The sequence below is a fragment of the Psittacula echo genome (genome assembly GCF_963264785.1).
Source record: "Psittacula echo genome assembly, chromosome: 2".
NCBI lineage: Eukaryota > Metazoa > Chordata > Aves > Psittaciformes > Psittacidae > Psittacula > Psittacula echo.
The window spans coordinates 12,397,417-12,422,320 of NC_137737.1; the positions used below are offsets into that span (position 1 = coordinate 12,397,417).

The 24,904-nt window shown below is 39.2% G+C and overlaps 1 protein-coding gene across 1 annotated transcript in view; it reads right to left on the minus strand.

Annotated features, from left to right (window-relative positions):
- The window catches only part of SUGCT (succinyl-CoA:glutarate-CoA transferase), a gene marked incomplete at both ends in the record, with an annotated part of 312,897 nt that overhangs the window by 205,531 nt on the left and 82,462 nt on the right, over positions 1 to 24,904 (minus strand). The gene's annotated exons all lie outside the window — the stretch shown is intronic.

Consider the following 24,904-nt stretch of genomic DNA (forward strand, 5'->3'; position numbering starts at 1 on the left):
CGCTGTTGGCAGCAGCTTGGCCTGTTCTTGCAGCCCTGATGACAGCCTGAAGTGCTGCCTGCCCGCTGTTCCCTGGAGATGGCTATGAAACGACCTTTCACAGAAACAAGGTTCTTGCCCCTCGATTATATGAAGCTGATTATCTGATTGCCTCACTTGGGGAGGGGAAAGAAGGAGCAAATAGGGAGAAGAGGTGCATGGATTTGTAAGGGCACCCTTCCTCCCCACCCCAGGGTGCTGATGAAAGCATTAGGATGTTTTACAGCTTCCTTTAGAACAGTACCAAAAAATAATACATAAAGAGGAGTAACAAAACGCATTTAAATGTTTATATTAATTAAGACGAACAGAGACAGCTTTCAGTAACAGTGGGATACTGGTACATTTAATTTCCTTCCAATATATGTTTCCTTTCACAGTTACAAATCTTGGGCATTTTATTAGACATTGACAAAGCTGTGCTTATATGTGGGAAAGATTGCTAGTGAAAATTACGCAGGGAGGCATACCAATTTTCACATCAAGTTACATACTGAAGCATAAGACTCTTTAGACAAAGAATGTATTTTTCCAGCTGCTTGATTTGTCTTTTTCTTTTCAGAATCTGCACAAGTTAAAACAAAATACACCAAGTGAGCAAACAAAGCAACCTTAAGCTGCCATAAAGAACATAAAATCAATTGAACTGAGTGGGACATATGGTTGTCCACTGGATTTCAGCTTCCAAATGAGAATGGAGGTCCTATAGAATAAGATTTGTACTCTCTTTACATGCAAAGAAAACCCTAGTTTTCAAATGTGTGGAACAGGAGGTCAGCCTTTATACCCTGCTGAAGTATAAAGCCCACTCAAAATCTTTTTGATCTTAAAACCTCATGGAACAGGAAATATAACAGGAAGTTTATGGTGGCATATAATTACCTACCCTAAGCGTTCTGGCATTTCAAGGTTTAAAGCAGACAATTTGCGTTCTTTTGTAAGAGACTCCGCAGAAGTATCGAGGCCAGCTCAGGCTTACTGCCTTCACATTTACCCTGGGTATCAACTTACTGTAGGACATGAAGTGAGCCCCATCATCCTAACAGCCCTTCTTGAGCTGCTACAAGTGCAGTGATACTTGTAAAATGCAATACTCAATGAATGCACTGCTACTAGTACCCAGGCTGTGACATAGGGATGTTTCAACAACACCTACTCAGACAGCAGCACATAACCCTTTGCACAGCAGTGGTCATCTCCTACCTGGATGTTTCTGAAAACCCCATGTTGCTGGTCTGCTGCAGACATCAAGAATCATGAACTTGAACAGCAAGCAGGAGGGAATCAAGTTTTCCACTGATCATTACTACATTTACACTGCTAAAATGCTGCCCACAAAAAGCAGTTTGCAGACAGCTGCAGGAAGCACATACAGGTTTTCCCTTTCCCTTCTCACACTGGTTAGCAGAATGCAAACTTAAAGATCACAACTTCAAGCATTTATGTCACAAATGTGTGTTAAAACATGGGTCACATAATAGATGGGTGAGGCACAGGCATGTCAGGAGGAAGGAAAGAAAAAGCATTATTATTATTACTATGTACCTGAGATCATGTTTGCTCCCATCCAGGCAACAACAGAAGTAGCTGATAGTAAAAGAGGGCAAATACCCAATACAAAAGCGGTGCACTCATTCTAAACCTGACAGCTGATTTAAGAGTTAGACCTAGATATTTTGGAAGAAAAAAGAAATCATTCAGCTGACAAAAAACCCCTCAAACCAGAACAACCTCGTCTGATGAGCTGTTATGTTCTGAGGAACTGTAACGCGACCTGTTCTTCTGAAAATTACTGTTGTGTTTTAAAGTATCCAGTGGTTTGCCTCCTGCTAGAACCAACAGCAGTAGCTGTAGAGTTAGTGGTAGCAATGACTTGAGGGGTCATTATTTTGGCCATTAGCATTTAGGGAACATTTTAACCCAATGAATGCTCCACAGAGCACATCAGTAACCTGAAAATTCATCTACAGATAAATCCCCACCACTATTCCATGTTAAGTCATCAAAACAAAATCATGCAACTAATTCTCACTGGTATCTCCATCCTAACACTGCATTTCTTTAATTTTCACATCCAAATCCACAGCTGACTCTCCATAGAGAGACAATCTCTACATGCTTTTCATGCTGTTCTGTACCCTACTGGCTAAAACAGATGAATATAGTGTCTATGGAAAAGACCTAAGGAACCAAAGCTCTTAACATGTAATATAAGGTGTGAATCAAGGAGTGGAAGAGCAAAGATTGTCCTTTGGGGAAAGAATGTGAATGCAAGCACCTTTCTTGTCTAGAGCAGCGAAGGGGTGGCAAGTACCTAACAGGAACACAGGAAAAAGTATATCATCATTGCAGAGCTAAATGTGGCTCTAATCATGAACTTGGATAACAGGTTCTGAGGAGTGTTCAGGAGATCAGTTTGTTTCTCGGTCCAGGCAGCTTTTAGACTGAAGTAAAACACAAGCTCTAACGCTGGTTATTTTTGAGTATGGACATAGTCATAAAAAGCCTGTAGCCCGATTACAGGCACCAATCTACTCCTAATGAAATCCATCACTGCTCCACCTCAGGTATATCACACAGTTTGCATGTTTCAAAAGCAAGCAGACATAGAGACACTCTATTGTCCAAAAGCTCTGTTGGTCATGGTGTTTCGCCTCGGTTGGCCAAATGATACCAACAGCATGTAATTATATACTGCTAAGAACGTAAAGAAATTTTCTACTGTCAGGCATTCTCATGGTTTGATTCTTTTTGAGACAGGGCAGCTGAGAATGGTCTAGGTCCATTATACAACTGTGGATCTAGTGACTCCACGTGAGGCAGGAAAAAGGGAGACTGCTATCTAAATTTAAAAATAATAATAATACTAAAAAAGATGGGATCTCCAGATTATCTCTATGTCTCACATTCTTCCCCCATATCCTCATTCATGGACCTTTTATCTGGATGACCTCAGCTTGCCTAACTGGCAAGTATTATCCTTCCTGGATGAAGGCTAGGCAAATTCATGGCCTCAATAGACCTCTCAGACTTTCTCTCAAAAAAACCAGATGTTATTTCAGGGAAAGCAACATTTTTCAGTCCTCCAGCTTTGAAGCAGTCACTGAAATACATAATTCAGCATTCTGGACACCAGCAAAAAACAAATCACAGCACAGCAGCCATAAGGGATTGCAGCAAGCTTAGGTATTGCTACGTACCCCCTTCATAGAACCACAGAATAGTTAGGGTTGGAAAGGACCTTAAGATCATCCAGTTCCAACCCCCCTGCCATGGGAAGGGACACCTCACACTAAACCATGCCACCCAAGGCCTCATCCAACCTGGCCTTGAACACCACCAGGGATGGAGCATTCACAACCTCCCTGGGCAACCCATTCCAGCGCCTCACCACCCTCACAGTAAAGAATTTCTTCCTCATATCCAATCTAAACTTCCCCTGTGTAAGTTTATAGCCGTTACCCCTTGTCCTGTCACTACAGTTCTAATGAAGAGTCCCTCCCCTGCATCCCTACAGCCTTCAGATACTGGAAGGCTGCTCTGAGGTCTCCACGCAGCCTTCTCTTCTCCAGGCTGAACAGCCCCAACTTTCTCAGCCTGTCTTCATACGGGAGGTGCTTCACTCCTCTGATCATCCTCGTGACCCTCCTCTGGACTTGTTCCAACAGTTCCATGTCCTTTTTATGTTGAGGACACCAAAACAGGCCCCGTGATGCACAGCCACAGGAAGCTCTTTACAAAGGTCTAAGGGTGTTCTCTATATCTGAGAAGAAGCCATGCCAGATGTGCAAAAAGAAGCCTGCGAATTCTGCAACTATTCAACCTGCATCAGCTATCTCCATCTCTACACAAGGCACCTGGCAAAACATGCTGCTGACTTCTTGGGGCAATGAGCTACTCTAATTTGCTTTTGCACTGTATTTCATGCCCAGAATTTTCTCCTCTTCCTAAAATGAGAATTGCATGCATGCCAACAGATGGAAAACATCATCGTCTAGAGTTGGATCCATGCCTTGCTACTGGCTGGAACAAAAGCCCTGGAAGTACTTTAGTTAGTTGAGTTAAAAACATTTTTGCATAGTGGCCTGTGGATTAAAAGTTTTCCCACAATACACTGCAGAAAAATTCATACAGTGATGTAGCTCAGTGAAGCACCTGTAGAGCTTTCTGCGCTTAATCCAGTACCAGTGTAGACACAGTGCTCTGGTCTGACTTGCACAGCCATGGAACTAGGTGCTCCATGGTAAAAACAGTTTACAGCAACTATGCCAAAAAAACCCCAAAACCAAACCAACCACTCAAAAAATCCCAACACATGGAGCAGCTGAAAGAAATTACCAACATAAGCAGGGCTGTCATGACAACAGAAAAGAGAATACTCTAATATGAATGGAATTGCATCAGAAAATCAGAGGGAAATCCCTAGTCCTGGAACTTGCAGTCTTAAAGACAGAGAGGGGAAATCAAAGTCATATACATATGTCAGGGAATATCTGAAGAATCCAGGGATGGGTGCTGGGATGGGAAAGTGGGTGGTTTCCTAACTAAGAGACAATCCCAACCAATGCTTCACTAAAGAGACTACAGGAAAATCAGAATAGCAAAGGGACTGCCAAATCCCCACCCATGAAACTCTGACATTCAGCAGTTCTCTGAAGCAACATCCTGATGGTTGAACTGTACTGTGGGTCTACCACGGCACTATCATTCTAAATAGCTAATAGCCACACAATTCAGTGTAGCACTGTAAGTCATATTCAGAAAGTTTTCTTTCTCCTTCTGACTCCAGGCTTTCCTTTTTCATGTGTGAATCTTTTTTAGCAATATGCTCAGTTACACTGAAGAGCAAATGATTTATCAGCAAACACTTCAGCTCTCTCGTCTCATGGTCCGCAATTTTTTAGACTGTGGGTCAGGAACTTTTCCATTTCACTGCAACACCCAAGAGACTAGTTTATCTGCAATGTGAATCCCCTCTACCTTCAGTGATTTCTCCTCAAGAGAAAATTCAAGCTACCATTCAAAACTGACTAGAGCCCCATCTGTTGTGAAAAAGCTGCATTATCTTAGACTTCTGTCCCTTCACCTCCCCGCTCTTGTCTGCTGAATCCCTCCAAATCTCAAAGACAGAAAGGGTGCAAGTGACTTGGACACTGTTGAGGTTTCATCCTACCACTGAAAGAACTGAAATCCCCCTGAGAAAACTACATCATCCTTTTCTCAAGTCAGACTCACCTTATCAGATACTAGGTTTTACTCTTTGAGTGTTTTGGTGGGTCTAAAGTGCTAGAGGCTTTTCCCTGACTGAAGAATTGCTGATCCTCCCCTTTGGAATCCTTGAAGCAATGTCCTTAGGCTGAAACGTCAAGATAAGATTTGATGTCACTGCCTGTTCTCATCTGCATTTTGCATCCACAGCTTGGCATCCTGTGAAGCACAGTTTCTGCTACCCTCATTACAATTTCTAAGAACCAGGAGGGAAACAGACTTTTTAAGAAAAGTAGGGCAGAATTCAGTTAATTGCAGATACTTCAAAAATTCCGTAACACTTTCATTATTCTGTGTTAACACTACTGTTAACTACTTCCTTCACCAGTTAAGTGGTTTGGGATTTTGGAGGGGGTTTTAATCAAGCTTCTGCAGGATTATAGCTATTATAACTTCCCACAGTTTTTTTCACATTCCTGAAGTCCAGCCATAACACTGGCTTCTCTTCACAGTTTCCCATTTCCATTTTAACAGAAGGTTGCATAGCAGGGTTTTATGGATAACATTTGAAAAAAAGAAATACTATTTATTAGGGATTTGGTTTATTTTAATTAGCAAGAAGACATAAAGAAAACAATTACAACTGTTCAAAGAAGCCTATTCATCAAACAAAGGCAAGCATTAACATTATTTTTCTGGTTTCAGCTGCTAAGAGCAATGTAACTCATTGCTCAGGATCAAACCACCAATGTCTACTCATAACAGGGTACAGTTACGTAAAATTAAGGCTGGCACTGCATTGTGACCAGATACTTGAGGTTTGGATCCTTAACTATGAATTTCCTTCCTTTTATGATCTTAAGCCAGAGAACAATAGCTGTGTTTTAATCTTGCCTTTTGTCAATTTTCTTGGTCTTTTCTTTCAAGTGTTTATATACAATGATACAGCCCTGAGTGATGCCACAAACTAACACATCATCCAAATTTAGCTGTTTACCACATATGCAATGATATCATTCAAGGTTGAACGAATCAATTTTTTTTTTTCCCATGGAATGATAATGGATTCATAACAAAGAATTGGACATTTTTTAAATGTCATTCACCCATGTCTGCATCGGATGGCATGCTTATGATTAAAGGCTGCAATATTATGATTCCCCAAACCTATTCTAAATTGTTTTCAAATGGAAAGAGAAAGAGATATGTGGAATGAACCTTCAGCAGCATTACCAAGTCCCTTTGTTCTTCTCATTCTATGAAGACTACAAGACTGGAATTATGCACAAGATTCTCTTCAGCCATTGCAAACTGGTTTAACTTTGCTACAGTCAAAAAACAATAAAAAAACACTACTTCATAAAACAATCTGCTGAAGCAAACTGGCTTTATCTTCTCTATCTCATATTTTCTTAGTTTAACGCAATACAGGCCATATAAAATACAAGATGCATGAAAAAGAGCATTATAAATACGATGAATAAAGATAAACTCATCAGTTATTAGAGAGAAATTAGAGAAATTAGAGAGAAATTAGAGAGAAATTCTACAATATAGAAAGTTCTGTTTTTTCTGTTTTTTCTTTTCCCAGGGAACTTGAACAAAACTGTTAGCTTTTATTAAATAGGATGGAAGGGGCATTTTTTTTTCTAGTTGGCCATGAAAACCAAACGAAGTCCCTTCTTCTGAGCTTCATCTCAGAGAAACAAAGTAATAAGCTTCTAAAACAGAACTTTACATTACAGATGTTAAAATATTATTCAAAATTACACCTTTTCTGGATATCTATCTGATATTTCACCTTCCAATTAAATATACTGGATCTGATCCTCATTTCCACACTAAAACATAAGTACATAGGGATTTAAGCTTCCTTAACTTTGTCAATGTCACACCATCTTTCAGCCTCAGAACTAAGATGCTGGTGCCCTTCAAAGCATGCTCTCTCCCTACTTTGTTTTGCAGATAAAACTTCATTAATGTCTAAACCAACACCCTCCACAGAAATCGGGGTTAAAACAGCCTTTGGTCAGTTGTGACAACACAATATAAACAGAGCAGCACCTTAACCTTCAAAATTTCACTTAAGTCTATATCTTCCAAAATGTAACTAAGAACAGCACAACCAGACTCATTGATTAGACTGTCATTCTCTTGTTTTGCTGCCAGGTAAGACTCTAGACATGTTACCACTCCTACAACAATTTTAAGCAGAAGACAGAGATGCTCATTTCTTGTACCCATTTCAGTGTTATGGACAGAGAAATACAACAGCAGCCTTGCTAGTCAAGGAATACAAAACCTGTCATACTAGAGGCACCCACAGTGCTAGTATTCCCAAAAAAGAAGCAAGCTGCAGTGGGTATTTTCTGTCTTCTGACTTTCCCTAATAAACTCTTTAACCTTTATTTACAACATGGAGAGATTGCAGCCATTCTCTCTAATGGGTTTTGTCACTGAGAGGTAACACCTATCTCCTGCTAAGAGGATGGAGGACACTCAGTCTACGGCAGGATTGGCTCTTCTGCAGCTACTGATACAGTGCCCCAAGGTAACTTTACATTTTCTAAGGACTAACTTCTCTCTTGCTTTTGCCACGCTTGGCTTTCACTTGATTTCATTAACATCTTCTGGCCATCTGTAGGGTCCACAGAAATGCCACAATCTTGCATATTCCTACTACTGGAACAATCAGACATAAAGTTTTTTAAAACATGCAGAAAACCAAGATGGCAAAAGAAAATGCCTAAACTTTAATAAATAAAAGAATATTAAGACCCAAAATACATTTTGCCTTTTAGATATTTTTCTACTTTTAGCAATTTTTATTTCTTTCTCACAATATATTGCTCTTAATTCTCAATGTCTAAAATAAAAGGCCAAACATTGAGGAAACTGTTAGAGAAGAATAAATTATTGCTGCACAGAACATACATACTGCTTTTAAATATCTAATCTTTAAATATCCATAAATTAATGCTGGAGGAATAGGCTAAGGTGTAAAATAATCTACTTAATCAAGTTCTACTCTATTTGCATTCTTCATGGAATAACAGACTTTCAAATCAGAATGAATCTGACACTGTCATCTAAAAGATACTTATCTTTCTTTTCAATACACAAAAGAACACACTCATAATGGTTTGCTTTTCATAATGCATAATGTTAGTGTGCAATGTGAGACACAATCTTTCTGGGTTTTTTTAAGTAACTACTTATGAGGGAAGCTAAATCTAGGATTAGAATTGAAATGTGCTTTCTGTCTACAGAGGAGCCTTCAGAAAAGTAAGGTCTTCCCACACAGATCTGCTACAGTCAATCCAGCTCTGGAGATACTCTACTTCCAGGCTGGAGGTATAATTCTGTTCTCTTTGGCCACCCTACTGTCAGGATACAAATGGCCACAGGGATTCATGTAATCTCACTCTTTAGGAGCTTTTTTTTTTTTTAGGTTCCTAAAAGGTCCCTTTTTTATTTATGGAGCATTAACAGCTGTTGTCTGGTAACAACTGACCTAACCTGGCAAAAACTGGTTTAAGGATGAATGCTCTAGCCCTTTTCTGGTTTTCTCTTATTCACGTAAAAGTTTATATGAATGTAAGATGTTACATTCATACACTTTATTTTAATAAAGTTTTTGTTATTTGTTATCTAAACCACCCTTTCAAGCTATGTTAAACAGAAGATGTTTAAACAAATGGCTGACCAGCAGCTAAAGAAAAAGAATTCTAATCTAACACAGCTTCTCTCATCTGCTTCAGAATAAACTTTGTACAGTTTTACAGCATTTTTATGGGGTTTTTTAATGAGAACAACCACCAGTTTAGGTGGTAATTCAAACTGGCAGAAAAGCCTAAGAATGATTTATTTTTCTTCAGATAAATGGAGCTACAAACACTTGGTGGTCACCCAAGATGACAAGACAAAATCTAGAGAAAAACTCACTTCAAAATTCTTTTAAAATATGTTTCTGCTAATAATTCCTGACTTTGTACAAGAATATGCACCTTAGTTAACAGGAGGATTCCAATGAATAATTATTTAAAGAAATTAACCATATCACATACTGGTTTGGGTTGGAAGGGACCTTAAAGCTCACCCAGTTCCAACCCCCTTCCATGGGCAGGAGCACCTTCCACTAGAGCAGGTTGCTCCAAGCCTCGTCCAGCCTGGCCTTAAACACTGCCAGGGATGGGGCAGCCACAGCTTCTCTGGACAACCTGTATCCTAGAATGCCTAAAGGTCTCATTAGACTTAATGATTTCTTTTTTGGAAAGAGTATCTTGCTCCTGATTAGACCGTGAACCCCTGTCCCCTTGGGGTACGTGTTATCTCTTACTGTGTACGGGAGGAACCTCTGGCACTGCCACACTACAAACCAACCATACTACTGAAAGAACATCCAATCATCCACATATTTTGGTTTTCCTCAGAAGCCAAGCAAGCTATGTATACCCTAACACTTTACTTCTACCAACAGCTTGAGAAGCAAAGCCAAGAACTTCCAGTCAGCAGAGCTATAAAATCATAGTACCAACGAAGTAGGAAAAAACCTTCCAGATTATCAAGTCCAACTACTCCCCAGCACTGCCAAGGCCACCACTAAACTATGCCACTAAGGGCCTCAGCTACATCGTGTGTGAACACTTTCAGGGATGGTGACTACCCCACTGCCCTGGGCAGCCACTTCCAACGCCTGAACACCCTTTGGGAAAGGAATTGTTCCTAATACCCAGTCTAAACCTCACTTGGTGCAGCTTCAGGCCATTTCCTCTCGTCCCATCCCTTGTTACTTGGGAGAAGAGACCAGCTCCCTCCTGCCTCCATCCTCCTGTCAGGCAGTTGTAAAGAGTGATAAGGTTCCCCCTGAGCCTTCTCTTCTCCATACTAAACACCCCAGTTCCTTCAGCTATGTTAGATCTATGCAGACAACCTTCCTGATGGGAGAACTGCCTATGCTGTCAGAAAAGTTATTTTGTTGGTATAGCCTATTTGAGTTCCCAAAATAGTTACAAGCCAGGAAAGTAACCCCACTTCCAGTACGACTGTTTACAGTAGAGCTTCTGCCAATATGGCTATGTCAGTTGAACTGGGATTTTTCCCACACATCTAACCAATATAACTATGCCGGCAACACTTTCAAGTATAGCCAAGCTTAGCGTGTGAAGCAATTGCAAAGATCATCTTTTTCCATGTCTCCATGTGATATGAGTTTTATGTGAGATGGAAGGTTATTAAAAATCTGTCAACCCAAATGCCCTGTTTGTCAACGGGAAGAAAACACCACAAAAGATACACAGAACAATAGTCAAAGGAAAACATTGCTGCATTTTCATTATATGAAGGAAGATTAGGGGGTGTGCAGTTGTTTTTTTTTTTTAATTAACAGTGTCTTGCTTGCATTAATTACAAGAAACATTTGAGTCAACTGCTCCTGGCTTAGATTAATTTCATGATTCAAATTATCTTGAATTTACAACACATTTGTGTGTGTTTCACATTGGGACAGTTTTAATCTTAGTAAATTAAGAGCTACAATCTGTTTCATTTGATTGTATTCCATTACACTTTGTTCTCATATAATAACTACCCTTCAGAATTCAAAAGGCTTATCATCTTGCGCTGCAGTCAAGAACAAGAAAGACTGACTTCAGTAGGGAGTGGCACAGAGCTGGATTTTCTGATTCTCTTCATTCATGAAGGAAGCACCAGCTGGCGTTGGGGCCACTCAGATTCACATGTGCACCAACCTTGATGAAAAAACATTCTGAAAGACTTTTTCCCCTAGGGTATATGTCAGCTATGGGAGGCATGGAAGAAGTGCGAGCTGCTTGACATAAAAATAAAACAAAACGGTTCTATGCAGCTGTAGTCTGCAATGAAACAAAGTTATGGACTAGCAAATTTACTAGCAAAATGTATCTATGTGCATGGATCTTCCCCGTGCTTAATTCCATTGGCTTCACACACATGCTGCTTCCATGGTTCCCAGTAACATGGTGGTTGCAAAACAGCCTTGTGACTGTGTTTCAAGAGAAAGGCAGGCTTTCTTTTAGACCAATTCTTGTATAACTGGAGAAAATCCAGTAGTAAACTAAAACAAAGGAAATCTGTTAGAGTAAGATACTGCAGCCTAGACATACAAATTTGTGTTCGAAACACCCTTTTACATATTCTTTTCTCATTATTTGCTCTGAAAAACAGATCAGTTCATTCACTATGGGTCAGATGCCCAGTAACTCGCACAACCAGAACATAATACAACTCAGAAGCAAGACCCAGATCTGCCCTAGAACTCAAGCCATTCATGTCCTGAGTTATTTTTAGGTTTGTAGATTACCATAAAATCTTGACGACAATACTTCCACAACAGTGATTTCAAGACAGCTATCAAAACTTTTGTGAAGACTCAAATTCTTTTTTGGAATATGATTAGGCCACTGGATGAAACGATGACATTTATATACCTATCATCTTAATAGAAGTTTACCTGTCATATTTTATAATGAATCAGCTTTGATACACACATTTAATGAATCACAAAAATATCTACATCATTTTATGAGCTCCTTCCTGTATCATGAAACACTATTTATGACTAACTTCAGCATGGAATGGAAGTATATGTATACTCTTCCCATGAGGCTGAAAAGAATATCCTGAATGATTTCACCACTGTGTACTTCTCTTCTGGTAGAACTTAAAGCTGGCTCTCAGATTAAAAGGTCAGACTTGATTGCCTGTCTAAATAGATTCAATCAGGACAGTGACAATGACATTTCAGCTTCAGATGAAATCATTTGTATATGAGTTATATTTATAAGTTTACCTGGATACTGAGAATACAAATATGTAATGAGATGTATTTTAAGAAAAGCATACTCCCTTACATAAGCAATCATAAATCCACTGCAGTAGTCACTCCTATGCACTACCAAACCTGTAAGCTTTAGTGCTCTGCATTGCCATTTTAGAGAAAGGACTTTTCAGTGTACAGAATCATGCTACACTATTATGTGGAAACAGTTTCAAGGACCTGGATGACCCCCCTGCAGCCCTCAGGATTTCACAGCACAGTGATACAATGCTCTCAACAAAATATTACTCTCCAAAGAGCTTGACAAATGTTTATCTCTGGCTCTTTTCCCTTCCTGTTCAAACAGTATGGTTTCCGTACTCTTCAATAAATATTCTGGTTTACATTTAACATTTTCATACCCAAGCTTCAAACATTTCTATGTTTCTGAAACTCATTTTGTTGCCTGCTTTAACTACAGAGATGTCACTAGACAACAGTGTTGGCTTGACTGATTAAAAATCGAGCTGCTTCTAAACACCTAAGTCATGCTACTCGAACAGATGAATTCAAAGTTCCTGTTCATGTTTTCATTTCATCTTGCAATACAGTACCTTTAATAAATTGCACCAGGCTGCATAGTCCGGGTGAAGTCTACATGCCTTCTTTTTTTTTCAAACTGACAGGTCCTATTTTATTTATAAGAGTACAAAACTTGCATGGGACTCTTTAATTTTAGACTTAAATGATGTTTGGCTCATGCACATCTTTGCATTTTCCGCCAGGTCAGCAGCTGAAGGCCTTGCACTTTTGTACAAAAGCGAATGAGATTATGGGAAATGACAGCAAAGAAAGAATTAATGCATCTTAAATGTATTTTAAAACATGATACAGTCTGAAAGGGAGAAAACGGGAAAACGTATGTAAGAAAAGGGGCAGGCTGCAAGGAACAAGGAAAGAAATTCTACTGGAAATAAGGAGGTATATTAGGGTGGGAGAGGGGAGGAAATCAAACAATCTCTCAGAGATCACCGATAACCACTTTGAGAACAATCTGCTTTATATAGTCACCCCTAACTGACTGAAAAGTTGATGTCCTATCTGATGTCTTCAGTGCAAAACCTGCGGTGTTCTCTTCTCAGTCCCTAGAAGACAGTAGTGCTCGACATTAAAACCATATACAGTTCAGGAAATTGGCCACTCTCATCGAGGGAAGCCTAGGAGTTGAGCTACTTGGGAAGTGAACTTCGTCTCACCCCAAAGTTGGTGCGTCCTGTGGAGCCCTGGTGAATCAACATGGACAACTTTCACAGGTTGTCAGTCTGTTAAAAAAACGGGCTTACGCTTTCAAGCCCTACCTTACTTCTTTTCCACTAAAGCTTACCGTAACTATTCAGAAACTGGATCTATGCTAGTAGAGTTCTGTACTTTTGAAATTCAGTAAGCTAAACAGTTACACTTGTAAAATGGTACTTAAACTGAAAATCAAAACACATCTGAACAGATGAGGTACCAAGCTGAGAGAAAAATGCATACTGCTGCAATGGCTGAAAAGCAGCTGAATTTTGCTTCTTTTCCCCCAACATCTTTATCAGCTATGTTGGTCTAGTTGGGTAGAGTTTTTTCTGCTCATCCTAGTTTGTTCCCAATTCCTGCATGTATACTTAGGGTACCGCAGCTGTCATTTGCTACATACATTCAAAAGTAAATCCACCAGGAAGTCCTAGGATTTCCTTTCTGCACAGATAGTGATAAACTGCTAAAGATAAAACACTGAAATGATAAATCCTGGTACATAAGCAGCATAACTGCAGCAAAGCATGCTGGGAATGCTTGAGGGAGTACCACCTACCAACAGGCTGAATGCTGGGCAAGCACGAAGCCTCCAATGGGTGTTACAGTGACAGCACTGTTTGCAATTCTCTTTTCTGTACTCCACCTTGCTTCCTTACCTGCAGTTTAAAGCTATCAAAAAATAGAGCTCAGTCCCATACAGACTGCAACATTGCATTGTACAGCCCTTTCCCATTGCAGAGTAGAACCACAGGAGATCTGTAGCATCCATCTCTGCCATACTAATGGCTTTCACACCATCATACGCTGAGCCAAGATGCACAACAAAACCACAACTGTGCTGGAGAAGGGGTCTGGCTCACACCTCACATAACTCCTGATCTTTATTGCACCTTTTTTCCAAAGGGCTGGAATCACATTCTTATTTCCCATTTGTTCCCTATAAAGTCTCCATTCATAAATGTATTACTGAAGCATTGTCATGGAAACAGTAAAGGCTACAACTTTACTTTAAAAACAGTCTTGAAGAGTTTTAGGCAGTGCTCCTCAGGCCACAGTTGCTATATGTTTTCAGGCAGGGCCATACCAGATGTCACTGGTGATTAAAGAGAATCCCCAAACTTCTTTCTATACATGTATGGTGACTCCTTTATACTAAAGAAGGGGGGAGATTCCTTTGCCTTCCTGTCTCCTTTTCCCCATTTGCCCAATATTGCCACTTGCACTTCATTTTGCTGCCTTTGCCACTCAGCTCCAATTTGCAAAACACCACTACCATCAGCCACTGCAGGCATTGCCTTCCCTACAAAATATGACCAGAATAATCACAAAGGTTGCTCTGCTGTGGTTATTCCCTTCTCCTGTTGCTCCACCCAACAACAGAACTGAGGAGAGGGGGACAATTTTTCTGGAGCCATGATCACAGGACCACTGAATAAGTCAGGCTGGCAGGGACTTCAGGAAGTCTCCAGTTCATCCTCCTGCAGGGTCATCTAAGACATCAGAACAGGTTATTTGGGGTTTTATTGAATCAGTTTTTGAAAGTCCCCAACAATGGAGGCTGAACAAACTCTCCAGACAACCTGCTTCACTGACTGTCCTCATGGTGCAAACATGAGGACTGCATCTGAGATCTGCATCACTGCATTTGAGTATGTTTGTACCGCAACACACCTTTAGGCTAAGCAATCCCCCTAACAACCATGAGGAATATAAACTTATTCTTTAACTATCATGCAATTGACCTTACCAAATGAGATGAAGTTCTGCCTAATGAAGAAAACACTAAAATAGACTGGCGACTTTTCAGGTTCTTCTAACAGGACTTTTGCTAGCCTGGTGACTGACTTCAGATAAGGTATTTCATTTTTGTGTCAGCTTCCTCATTTACACAGTAAGGGCAATGAGAAGTCCTTATTTTGTAGAACCTTTGCTGTTGAGGAAAAAAAGTGATAGAAAGAAGTTTGATAATGATGGTGACAATATTGATTACTGCTAAAGCAAAATATCGAACTACACATACAGATGCACACCTAAGTGTGCGTGTGTGTATGTAGATCCTAGCACAGCTATAACTCTTCCTAAAAGTAACTGCCTCTGAATTAGCCTCACCCAGGTAGGTAATACCTACACCCTACAAATGTACAAGTGCAAGTATATATATATAGGTACACATTGATGAATGCATATACATATTATAAAAGCTATACAAAAACTTACTGTTTCATGTGTGTGTATACATGTCCCCTAACCTGACATTTATCTTTAAACTGTGATGGTCCTAGGAATAAAGTTACTCATCCTTAATACAAAAATCAAATTTCTTCACATTCTACATTCCTAGGATAAAAAAAATACCTACAATTGCTGTTAGTTTTTTGTTTCCAAGCCCACTGAAAATACAGAAACCAAGCAGTTTGATCAGAATCCCACTATTCCACTCTTATAAAGTGGTGTGCTGAATATATCTTTTATGCTTACCAATGAAAGACCTTTCTAGACAGCTATTGTAAAGTAGCAGACAAAATAAGTCTTCAGAAGGATGAACATATAAAACTCATGGGACGTTTTTATTCTATAAGGGGTTAAACAGAGGATGATCTGAAGAAATCGTTAGGTGCTTTGCAGGCTATACAGCAAACATTTGCTTCCCTACAACATGGTTGCAGTAGGAAGCCAAATGAAGCAGCCAGGTTATTAAAAGATGGAACAGTGCAGATGAAACCCTACTTCAACGAGCACTACATAATCCCAGGACAAGATGTTATAAAGGCTGTGTTAAGTACTGCTCCCTCACTTAAAAGCATTGCTTTATAAGGTTACCACTGAAAGTGAGCTTGTACTGTCTGGCTCCAAGATCTAGTCAAGTACATGGTACAGTTTTCTTGCCAATTTTGCTACAGAGACCTTATTATAGAACAAAAATACCCCACCCATAGTCAAAAAATACTAGACATGCTGTACTGTACTAATGATGCAGACTCGTTTTCCTTAAAAGAGTACACGTTGCTTTCAAGCACACGTATTTTTATAAAGCTTATAGAGTGATCATACTGTTAACCATTAATTTACACGTGAAACTGGATGCTGCACATCTATCAACCTTTTCCGCAAAAGAGACGACGAGTATTTTTTTGGTGCCTAGCTGGAAAGAAAGGGAAAATTTAGTAAGTACAGATAATTTATGTATCAGTGTAGACTTAATTCCCTCTCTATATATGTATGTATTTATGTGTGTATGATATTGTGCTTATTGAACAAAACTGCATATTTTCTGCATTCATTTTGCTTCATTGCTGCAGGGGTAACAATTTCCCCATTGTCCGTATCACCCTTTCTGAGTAGTGAAGGAAAAGAGAAAAAGCACTATCCACTGAATTCTCTTCCACTCTCCCAAACCTGCATGCTTCCCAATCGGATGGATTCACAGAAGATGACAAGCAGCCACAGAAGGGAAGACTGCAATCAGCTAAGAGCAAAGAGATTACAGCCCACTTTTAAATCTTACTCCCAGCATTGCTTAAGCAGAGAGGGTCTGAAGATAGCACTGACTCTCCTTGGGCAAGGTGTGAGAGAAAAGCACAGAGTACAGCAAGAGTACATGAGGAAAAGTGCCCAAAACTAGAGCCACAGAATTCATAGTAGTGGGATGAGTGATTGATGGGACCTAAAAAGCTTGTTATGTGGTATTGAGCGTTCATAGCACGATGCTATCAGTCAGGCAGAAAAGCACACAAGACTAACGTATATAAGATGGGATACTTGGATTGAGCCAGCAGAACAACTAAAACGTCAGACAGAAACCCTCACGATGAGAATACATTCACAAGACAGAGGAAATGGAGCCAACTTTTCCAAAGTGAAGGTGGACACCTAATTAAAATATTTTCATTGCTGTGACCTCTTAGCACACACACTGTTACCAGTGTCAGGGGGAGCAGCAGATAATGAGATCCTGGGAAATTCAAGCCATTTTTATTGAGGTGTTTAAATATGGTACTCCCCTTTAAAAAAGCTGACACTGACTTCCATAGGAACTGATCTGTTTGATTAAGTAGACAGGTTTTGGACAAGCAAGCGCATTTTGATGAATACTTCCTGAAAGGAACATGGGGACAAAGAGGGAGTTTAAGGGAAGTTGTGAAAGAAACTTAGAACGAAATGGAAGGGGAGAGGAAGGACACCGAGCCCCAGCCAAGCCCTAGTTACTGCTTTTAACATGTGCCTGGAACTGTATATATGTGAGCATAAGAGGGAAACGAGCCAGAACAAATAAAATTGCAAAGCAAATGCTAAACATGTTTTTCTTCCCCACCTCAAGGGAGAATAAATATTTTATCCTGCTACAGTTCTATTATTTATCTTCTTCATACCACATCCAATTGGGAAGTGAAACTGTTAAGACTTAATGTCAAGGTTTAAGGGAACTGTTTCATTTTGAGTTCAAATGCTTCAGTTTGGCAGCAGAACATCTGCTTCAAATGTTTCAAAGGCTCTTGACATTTACTACACTATGCCCCAAAAAATTCAGGCAACTGAGAGCATCCCTGTGTATATCATAAAACTGAACATTCTTTGCAGCGTGTCCCTCATACACTGTATGTCATCCGGGTGCAGAAAATCATGTACTATTCTGCACTCAGAATTTTATTTCAATAATGTAGTAATAACACACTTTTATTAGAGTGATAAAAATATCACTCATTTCTCACTATAAATAAAGACGACAGGTTATACAAAAGAGAGCAGGAAAATGGGGGGGGGAGAAGGGGAGGGCAGAAAAAGATGTTTACAGGAACCACAGTCTGCTCTCTTCGGTATTACTCTACAGCACTTTCTTTGTCTATCACTATTTGACTGGATTCAGAGTTGTAGTTTTTTCTCAGTGAACGCCAATTTAAAAAAGGATTAAAAATCATGTCTTTCATACAGCTTATGGGTGGTTCTGAGATTACAAAAAGAATGGAATTTTCTCATTGTATTAATTTTCTTTGCTCGCAAGTGACTTTAGAACTCATAAGTTTAGAAACTCACGAAATGCGTTTTAATTGAATCTTTCATATCATAAAAAGCAGCCAAAGACTCTTAGCATCAAAAGAAGACAATCTCTAACTCAAGGCCAAATATACTGAATTTGCTTACACTAAGTAATGAAAACCATAATGTGAAAATTCTTTGTCTTTAAAGGGTAACAAATACAAATCACAAGTCTAAATGATAACTAAAACCAACCCCTTCCTTAACAGGAAATCAGTAAAAGAATAAAGTCCTCCTCAAATTTACATGTCCCATGTACACTGGGTGGGTTGATACCAGATATATAATTTATTTCATGGTATGAGTGCTCAGAGTAAGGTTGAACAGCACTTGTTGGCTGCTCAGCTGTCCCATTAAATCTCTCATCTACAGTCAATATACAAAATAGCAAAACTGTAAGTCCGACTTAATTCCTACTTATCCATCAACCCCACGTAAAAGTTCTCAATCCAAACAACAGTCCACATGAAGAAATAATGTAAAAGCATTTCTGGGCTCTTCATCATTTGTAGACAGATCTTCCTTAAAATCGCAGCAAGAAGAAAGATACACACATGAGAATATGATCTTTGGACTTGATTCACTACAGTGTGTCCTTTGTGGTCCTAAGACCAACCAATGGAAGACATGAAGTGCTAGAAAGATCTCTTAAAAGCAGGCAGCTCTTCCCCGACAGGATGGCAGCAGGTCATTTTAAGAGTATGGAGCAAGAAAGAATCATATATGTCAGAGGAAAATGCTCCTATTGCCAAGAGAAATGCAACCCATATTTAATTACAATGGCATTGATACATTTACCACTAGACTAAGAGCTGCTGCAAAAGACAGGTATACCTGGCCAGGCTTTAGCTTTCCAGGAAGAAAAGTGAGCCAAAAAGGGCTATGCACAGAAAGTTGAAATCAGTACTAAATTTGGACTCACGTTATGCAATCAAATGAAACGGGATATTTTTCATACACTCAGGCGAATGTCATAGCAGGGAAAAGTGATGCTGACCAGGATGTGAATGTAGCCAAGTCACTCTTTCAGAGAACTCTCTAAAAACGACTTGTAAGAAGGATTCCAGTTTCCAAACACAGATGTTACCAAAAGAGGCTAAACAAATGAGTTGAATTTGTTGATCTGAAGGAAGCTCTGTAGGCTAAGTATCCTGCCAGCATACTTGAAATATTGCAATATGACAAAAACATCTTCCAGTGTTCACACACATGGGTGATATGGATTCTGCTGCCTATAGACCAGTTCTGCGAAATGCAGATACCTGGGATGGGACAGAGGTCATCAGTTACTGACACTGGACAGAATGTGTGCTACAAAGGCTGGATGTATAGTGCAGCTACTATCAGCCATAATCCTACCAAGGCCACAGAAAGCAACATGCTACCTTCCCCATTTTTAGACATAAAAGATACTTTGCACCCCACTCCATAAAAAATTGAGTACGAGATGTACAACAATGGCAGATTCTAATCAAGTATTACGTAATAACAATAAATACAGTGTACTGATGACCACTTATGTCTCTACAGCACAGAACAAACTACATAAATACATCTGCATTCAGCTCCAGAAACATTGTTCAGCTACTAACCCATCTGCATGAAAAATTGAAAAAGTAATCTAAAATAAACTTATTTGCCCTAATAATTTTTCAACTTTTCAACATTTTCAACAGGAAAATGACAGATTTAAGCAAAATTCACAATAACCTTTTTCAGTCATTACTAAGGTTGCAATTTTGGGTGCTCGCCAACCTGTCAAACCCCAGATTCCACATCTAAATGAGATGGCACATGTTTCATACACTTAAGCAAAAGACACAGTGGAAGAAAGAGATGTTGACCAGGTTGTGTATGAAGCTGAGTCATTCTTCCAGAGAACACTCCAAACACCACTTTGTAAGTCTAACCACTTCAACAACTCCAACATAAACTATGCTGTCTTTGAAATGCAAATCTCAGCAACATATCATAAGATCAGATCAACTTCCTAGAACAGATTAATATACATCAGCTAAGAAGAAAGATACAGCAGTAAAATGAGAGCAGCTTGCCACAAGTATTTCTTGGGAACGAGCAGGTATGTTACGGTTACCACAGCAGAAAAGTGAATTTCCACTCATTTAGGTCTAAATTTATTTTCTCCTTCTTCCTGTAACTAAAGAACTGTAACTGGGAGAAAGAAAGATACTGTAATTACAGAACAAACTGGAGATCAAATAGAGAGAACTTGAGCTAGCTTTCAGCACAAGTACTGACTGCAGCCTAGCTGCCACTACATAAACATTACCTAGTGCTACAGAAATACCAACGATTCGACTAACTTGTCTTAAAATTTGAAAATCATGAGTATCATGATTCTATAGGCTGAAAGTAGTCTCTTTAGCCTTAGAAACAACAGTTAGTTCATTGTTGACACTACTTAACTTTATCAAGGTATTTATATTGTGGTTATGGCAATCGGGAGAGGTGCCTGTGGACTGGAAGAAAGAACGTGTCACCTTAGTCTTCAAAACAGGCAAGGGGGAGGATCCTGGGAACTACAGGCCAGCCAGCCTCACATCAGTCCCTGGAAAGGTTCATCATAGAGGCCATCTCCAAGCACATGGAAGACAAGAAGGTGATCAGGAGCAGTCAGCATGGATTCGCCAAAGGGAAATCATGCTTAACGAATCTCATTGCCTTTTATGACAGGACAACTGGCTGGAAAGATGAGAGGAGAGCAGTGGATGTTGTTTACCTGGATTTCAGTGAAGCTTTTGACACATTCTCCCATAACATCCTCTTAGGTAAGCTCAGGAAGCACAGGCTGGACAAGTGGATGGTGAAGGGATTGAGAACTGGCTGAACAGCAGGTCTCAGAAGGCTCTGAGCAGTAGCACAGACAACGCTAGTTGGACACATGTAACTAATGGTGTCCCCCAAGGGTCAATACTGGGTCCAGTACTGTTTAACTTATTCATCAATAGCTGGAGGAATGGCTGACTAAGCACTTGAGTAAGTTGCCCAGGGAGGCTGTGGAGTCTCCTTCCCTGGAGCTATTCAAGAGCAGTTTGTACACAATCCTAAGCAATGTGCTGTAGGTGACCCTGCTTGAACAGAGAGGTTGGACTAGATGACCTGCAATGGCCCCTTCGAACCTCAACCGTTCTGTGATTTCTTTCAGGTTGCTGTTTATTGACATTGGAACATTTTCAGATAAAACCATGAGAACAAACAGTTTCTAGGTTTTGCAAGTTTTTGGTTAATCTACTTAGTCACTGTGGAACTGGTTTATATTTTAAGTATTCACATTACATTTGGAACAAATTGTGCCTGCTTTGCTTTTAAGAATCCCTTCAAAAATGCTTCTTTAGATCTTTACTAAATTTTGATGCATTTTATCTGACTTAACAAGATAGTAAGTATGAATCCTACCCTGTTACCTGTGGTTAAAAAAGCACTTCAATATATTCTTAGATCTACTTCTGTTTTGTGGAAAGTTTAAACCAATGGAGGTCCCTTCCAACTGAAAATACTATATTCTAAGTCTCATTGTCTCAGTAAGAATTTATGTGAATCAAATTAAGCACGTCCTTAAACTCATCTGAATAAGGAAGTTCTTCTATATCAGGGTTGAAATGCTACCACTTTCAAACACTATTTGATTGCAGGAACATCTTCCTTTATATCTTGATGCCATCTGTGCACTGAGTACATGTAATACACACACATAGTCCTTACATCCTTTAGATGTCGAGTGACCTAGGAAAAGAGGTCAGAAGTCATTTTTCTCTGTCTATAAACTTTAATAAAACTATTTTTTAGTAACTCATTTTCAGGATCGCATTGCCAAATAGGAAATAAAGGCATTCAAAACACCTATTTGTAGCTCTTAAGAACGTACTCTAAGAATAACACTTCTAAAGATGCTCATACAAGTGCATGAACTAATCCAGCAGAAGAAAAGCACGTCTCTGTCAGTGCTACACTCAACTTTTCATAAACCAAGCAAACATATACACATATAATCTTACCCACGTGTTAAGACTTCTCAATACTCAGGCAGTACACTACAACAAGTGTAAGCATTAAGAATACGAACACTGACATAACTGACATATGCACACTCCAGGGCAACATCAACCAAACATCCAGGAAGTAGGTAAAGGCCTTTCAGGAAAGTTTGCATTACTTTGGACCAAGTCAGTCTGATAAGGACCAGGCAGTATTGAAACCATCCAGACCAAAGCCCTTTTGTTAGCACTGTTACTAGACAAAGAAATTGGACTTGAAACTGGATTTTAAATTACAAAATGCTATAAATCATTAATGAAAAAATGGGAATTCTATGTTTTTCAAATAACTTTTGATAATTTCCACACAAGACTCTCTCTTTATTAGCCATACACACAGACTACATGACCTTTGAAGGTCCCTTCCAACCCAAACTGTTCTAAGATTCTATGATTTTATGTCTTACAAAAAACTACACTACCTCTGCCCTGAAGGACTTCAATAACCTTACTTCAAAACTCATTTTTCAGAAGCCTGTAATTCAGCCATTAAAAAATATACTCCTGGCTGAAACCCCACATTCAGAAGTTTTAGTCCACAAGCATTCTTCCAGTTTAATTTGGTTTAAATCAGAGTCTTTTCAAGTTATAAAATTGTCAAACAAAAGCTGTATGGTTTTACTTCTTAGAAAAATGTTCTTATTACTCAAAACCAGCTTTGAATTTCCCTACTCTGATTTGTAAATGAATGAATGTAACTAAATTTAATGTGATATTTTGTGTTAATTTACCCCTCAAGCACTCTAAGTGAAATGAAACCAGCCTATACAAGTCAGAGACAAATACAGTCCACGCATCTTATGTAGATAAGGAAACTAATGCTGTTGAACGTATATACTTGCTACTCTTCTATAAAGATGTTGAACATGGTTCAGAGTGTATAGATACATTTTCCCAATATTTATGTTTTTTCTCCAGCTATGCATTTTTCTTCACCTCAGCAGTCTCCTCCATTTACTGCTCCAGTTTCAGTGCCCTCACATCACTTCCATGTACCCCTCTTCCATCCTGTATGTGGTCAATCAACAAGTACATCACAGAAACTCACAGTGTCCAAAACCATTATGTTCTCTTACTCTGAAGATCAAATGAACTCTTCACGACTTGGAGCCCTAGCTCCACCTAGACAGAGAATTTTCTACTATTCTTACATATTATGCAACACAAGAATCCCACCTGAAGTTAGAAAAGTAATTATTCTGTACTTGACACAGAGCTCTGACTAAGCAGCCCAGGTTTAGGAATGTTCCAGCTGGCACGTGCTGAAATGCTTTAAAGCATTAGCCAGTGAGTCACCACATTCTGCCAGTTAAAAAATCAGTATGTACTCTACATCACACAGAAGCAATCTTCTCCTTCAGAAATCTCTCCTGGTTGGGAATCGATCAATATTGCTTAACTCCAACTACGCTTTTTACTTTTACAAATACAGTTCGTAAAACTTGAGGAAGCACCTGCTGCCAAAAGGGATCTATCTAATACACTATTTTTTGATTCCCAGCATTAAAAGAAAAGTTTGAGTATTTGTGGCACTTTCATAGCCCCAGAAGAATCTCGGCTTTCTTCCCATTGGCATATGCATTGTAATTCAGAACCACTTCTTGGTCCACTTGCAAGAACAATTGAAAGTTAAAAAACAAAAGTCCCATAGTAACCCCATAAATGATTCAAGGGACTCTTCATGTATTGAAGAAATTCTTATCCTGTGTACTGAGGGTTTGTTCTTATACTATTAAAAGTGGTACTATTGTTACTCAGAGTTGCCTATTTTTTCTTTCTTTTTGCCTATTTTGACCTATTTTTTCTTTCCTCCCTTCTCCATATATCCCAAAACCAACAGTGTGTTATAAAACACACTCAAAACCACAGAAAGAGATTTATTTGCTCACATCTTCCAGAAGAGAAGTTTATCTCCCTTTCAGTCTTTTCCCAGTGAGTGAGAACTGTTTATCACTTACATCTTTTATAATTTTACTTGTATTTCAGTATTTTGTTCAAATTAAGACTTGTCCCAAATCAGCTCTGGATTTATGAATATTCCATCAACATTACTGCAACTGGATGAGAAATGAGCCCGACTCAGCGCTGTTCCTCAAGGACCTTACAAGGCAAAGGAACTTTCCAGCAGATTTTTCTCTACTTGGAATTCTGGTTTATACATCACTATAAACAGGCAACAATATGGATTTACCAGTATCCTTCAGAGGACAACTTGCAAGCCTCAATTCACAGTTTGTTCCTTTAACAAGGTATTGTCAGTCTTGCAAAGTACCCCTCAAAATCTTAACTGAGTGGTATAACAGCATACAATATACAAGTATCACTCTACTAAATTTGTCTTGAGAAAACTTCAAATGGAGAGAGATAGCAACACTTCATCTGAAATGGAACAAACAGGAGTATTAGATAAGACAGAGCAAGGATAAGAAAGAATTTCCCAGTTTTAAAGTCTCATCCATACATGCAATCAGCAGCT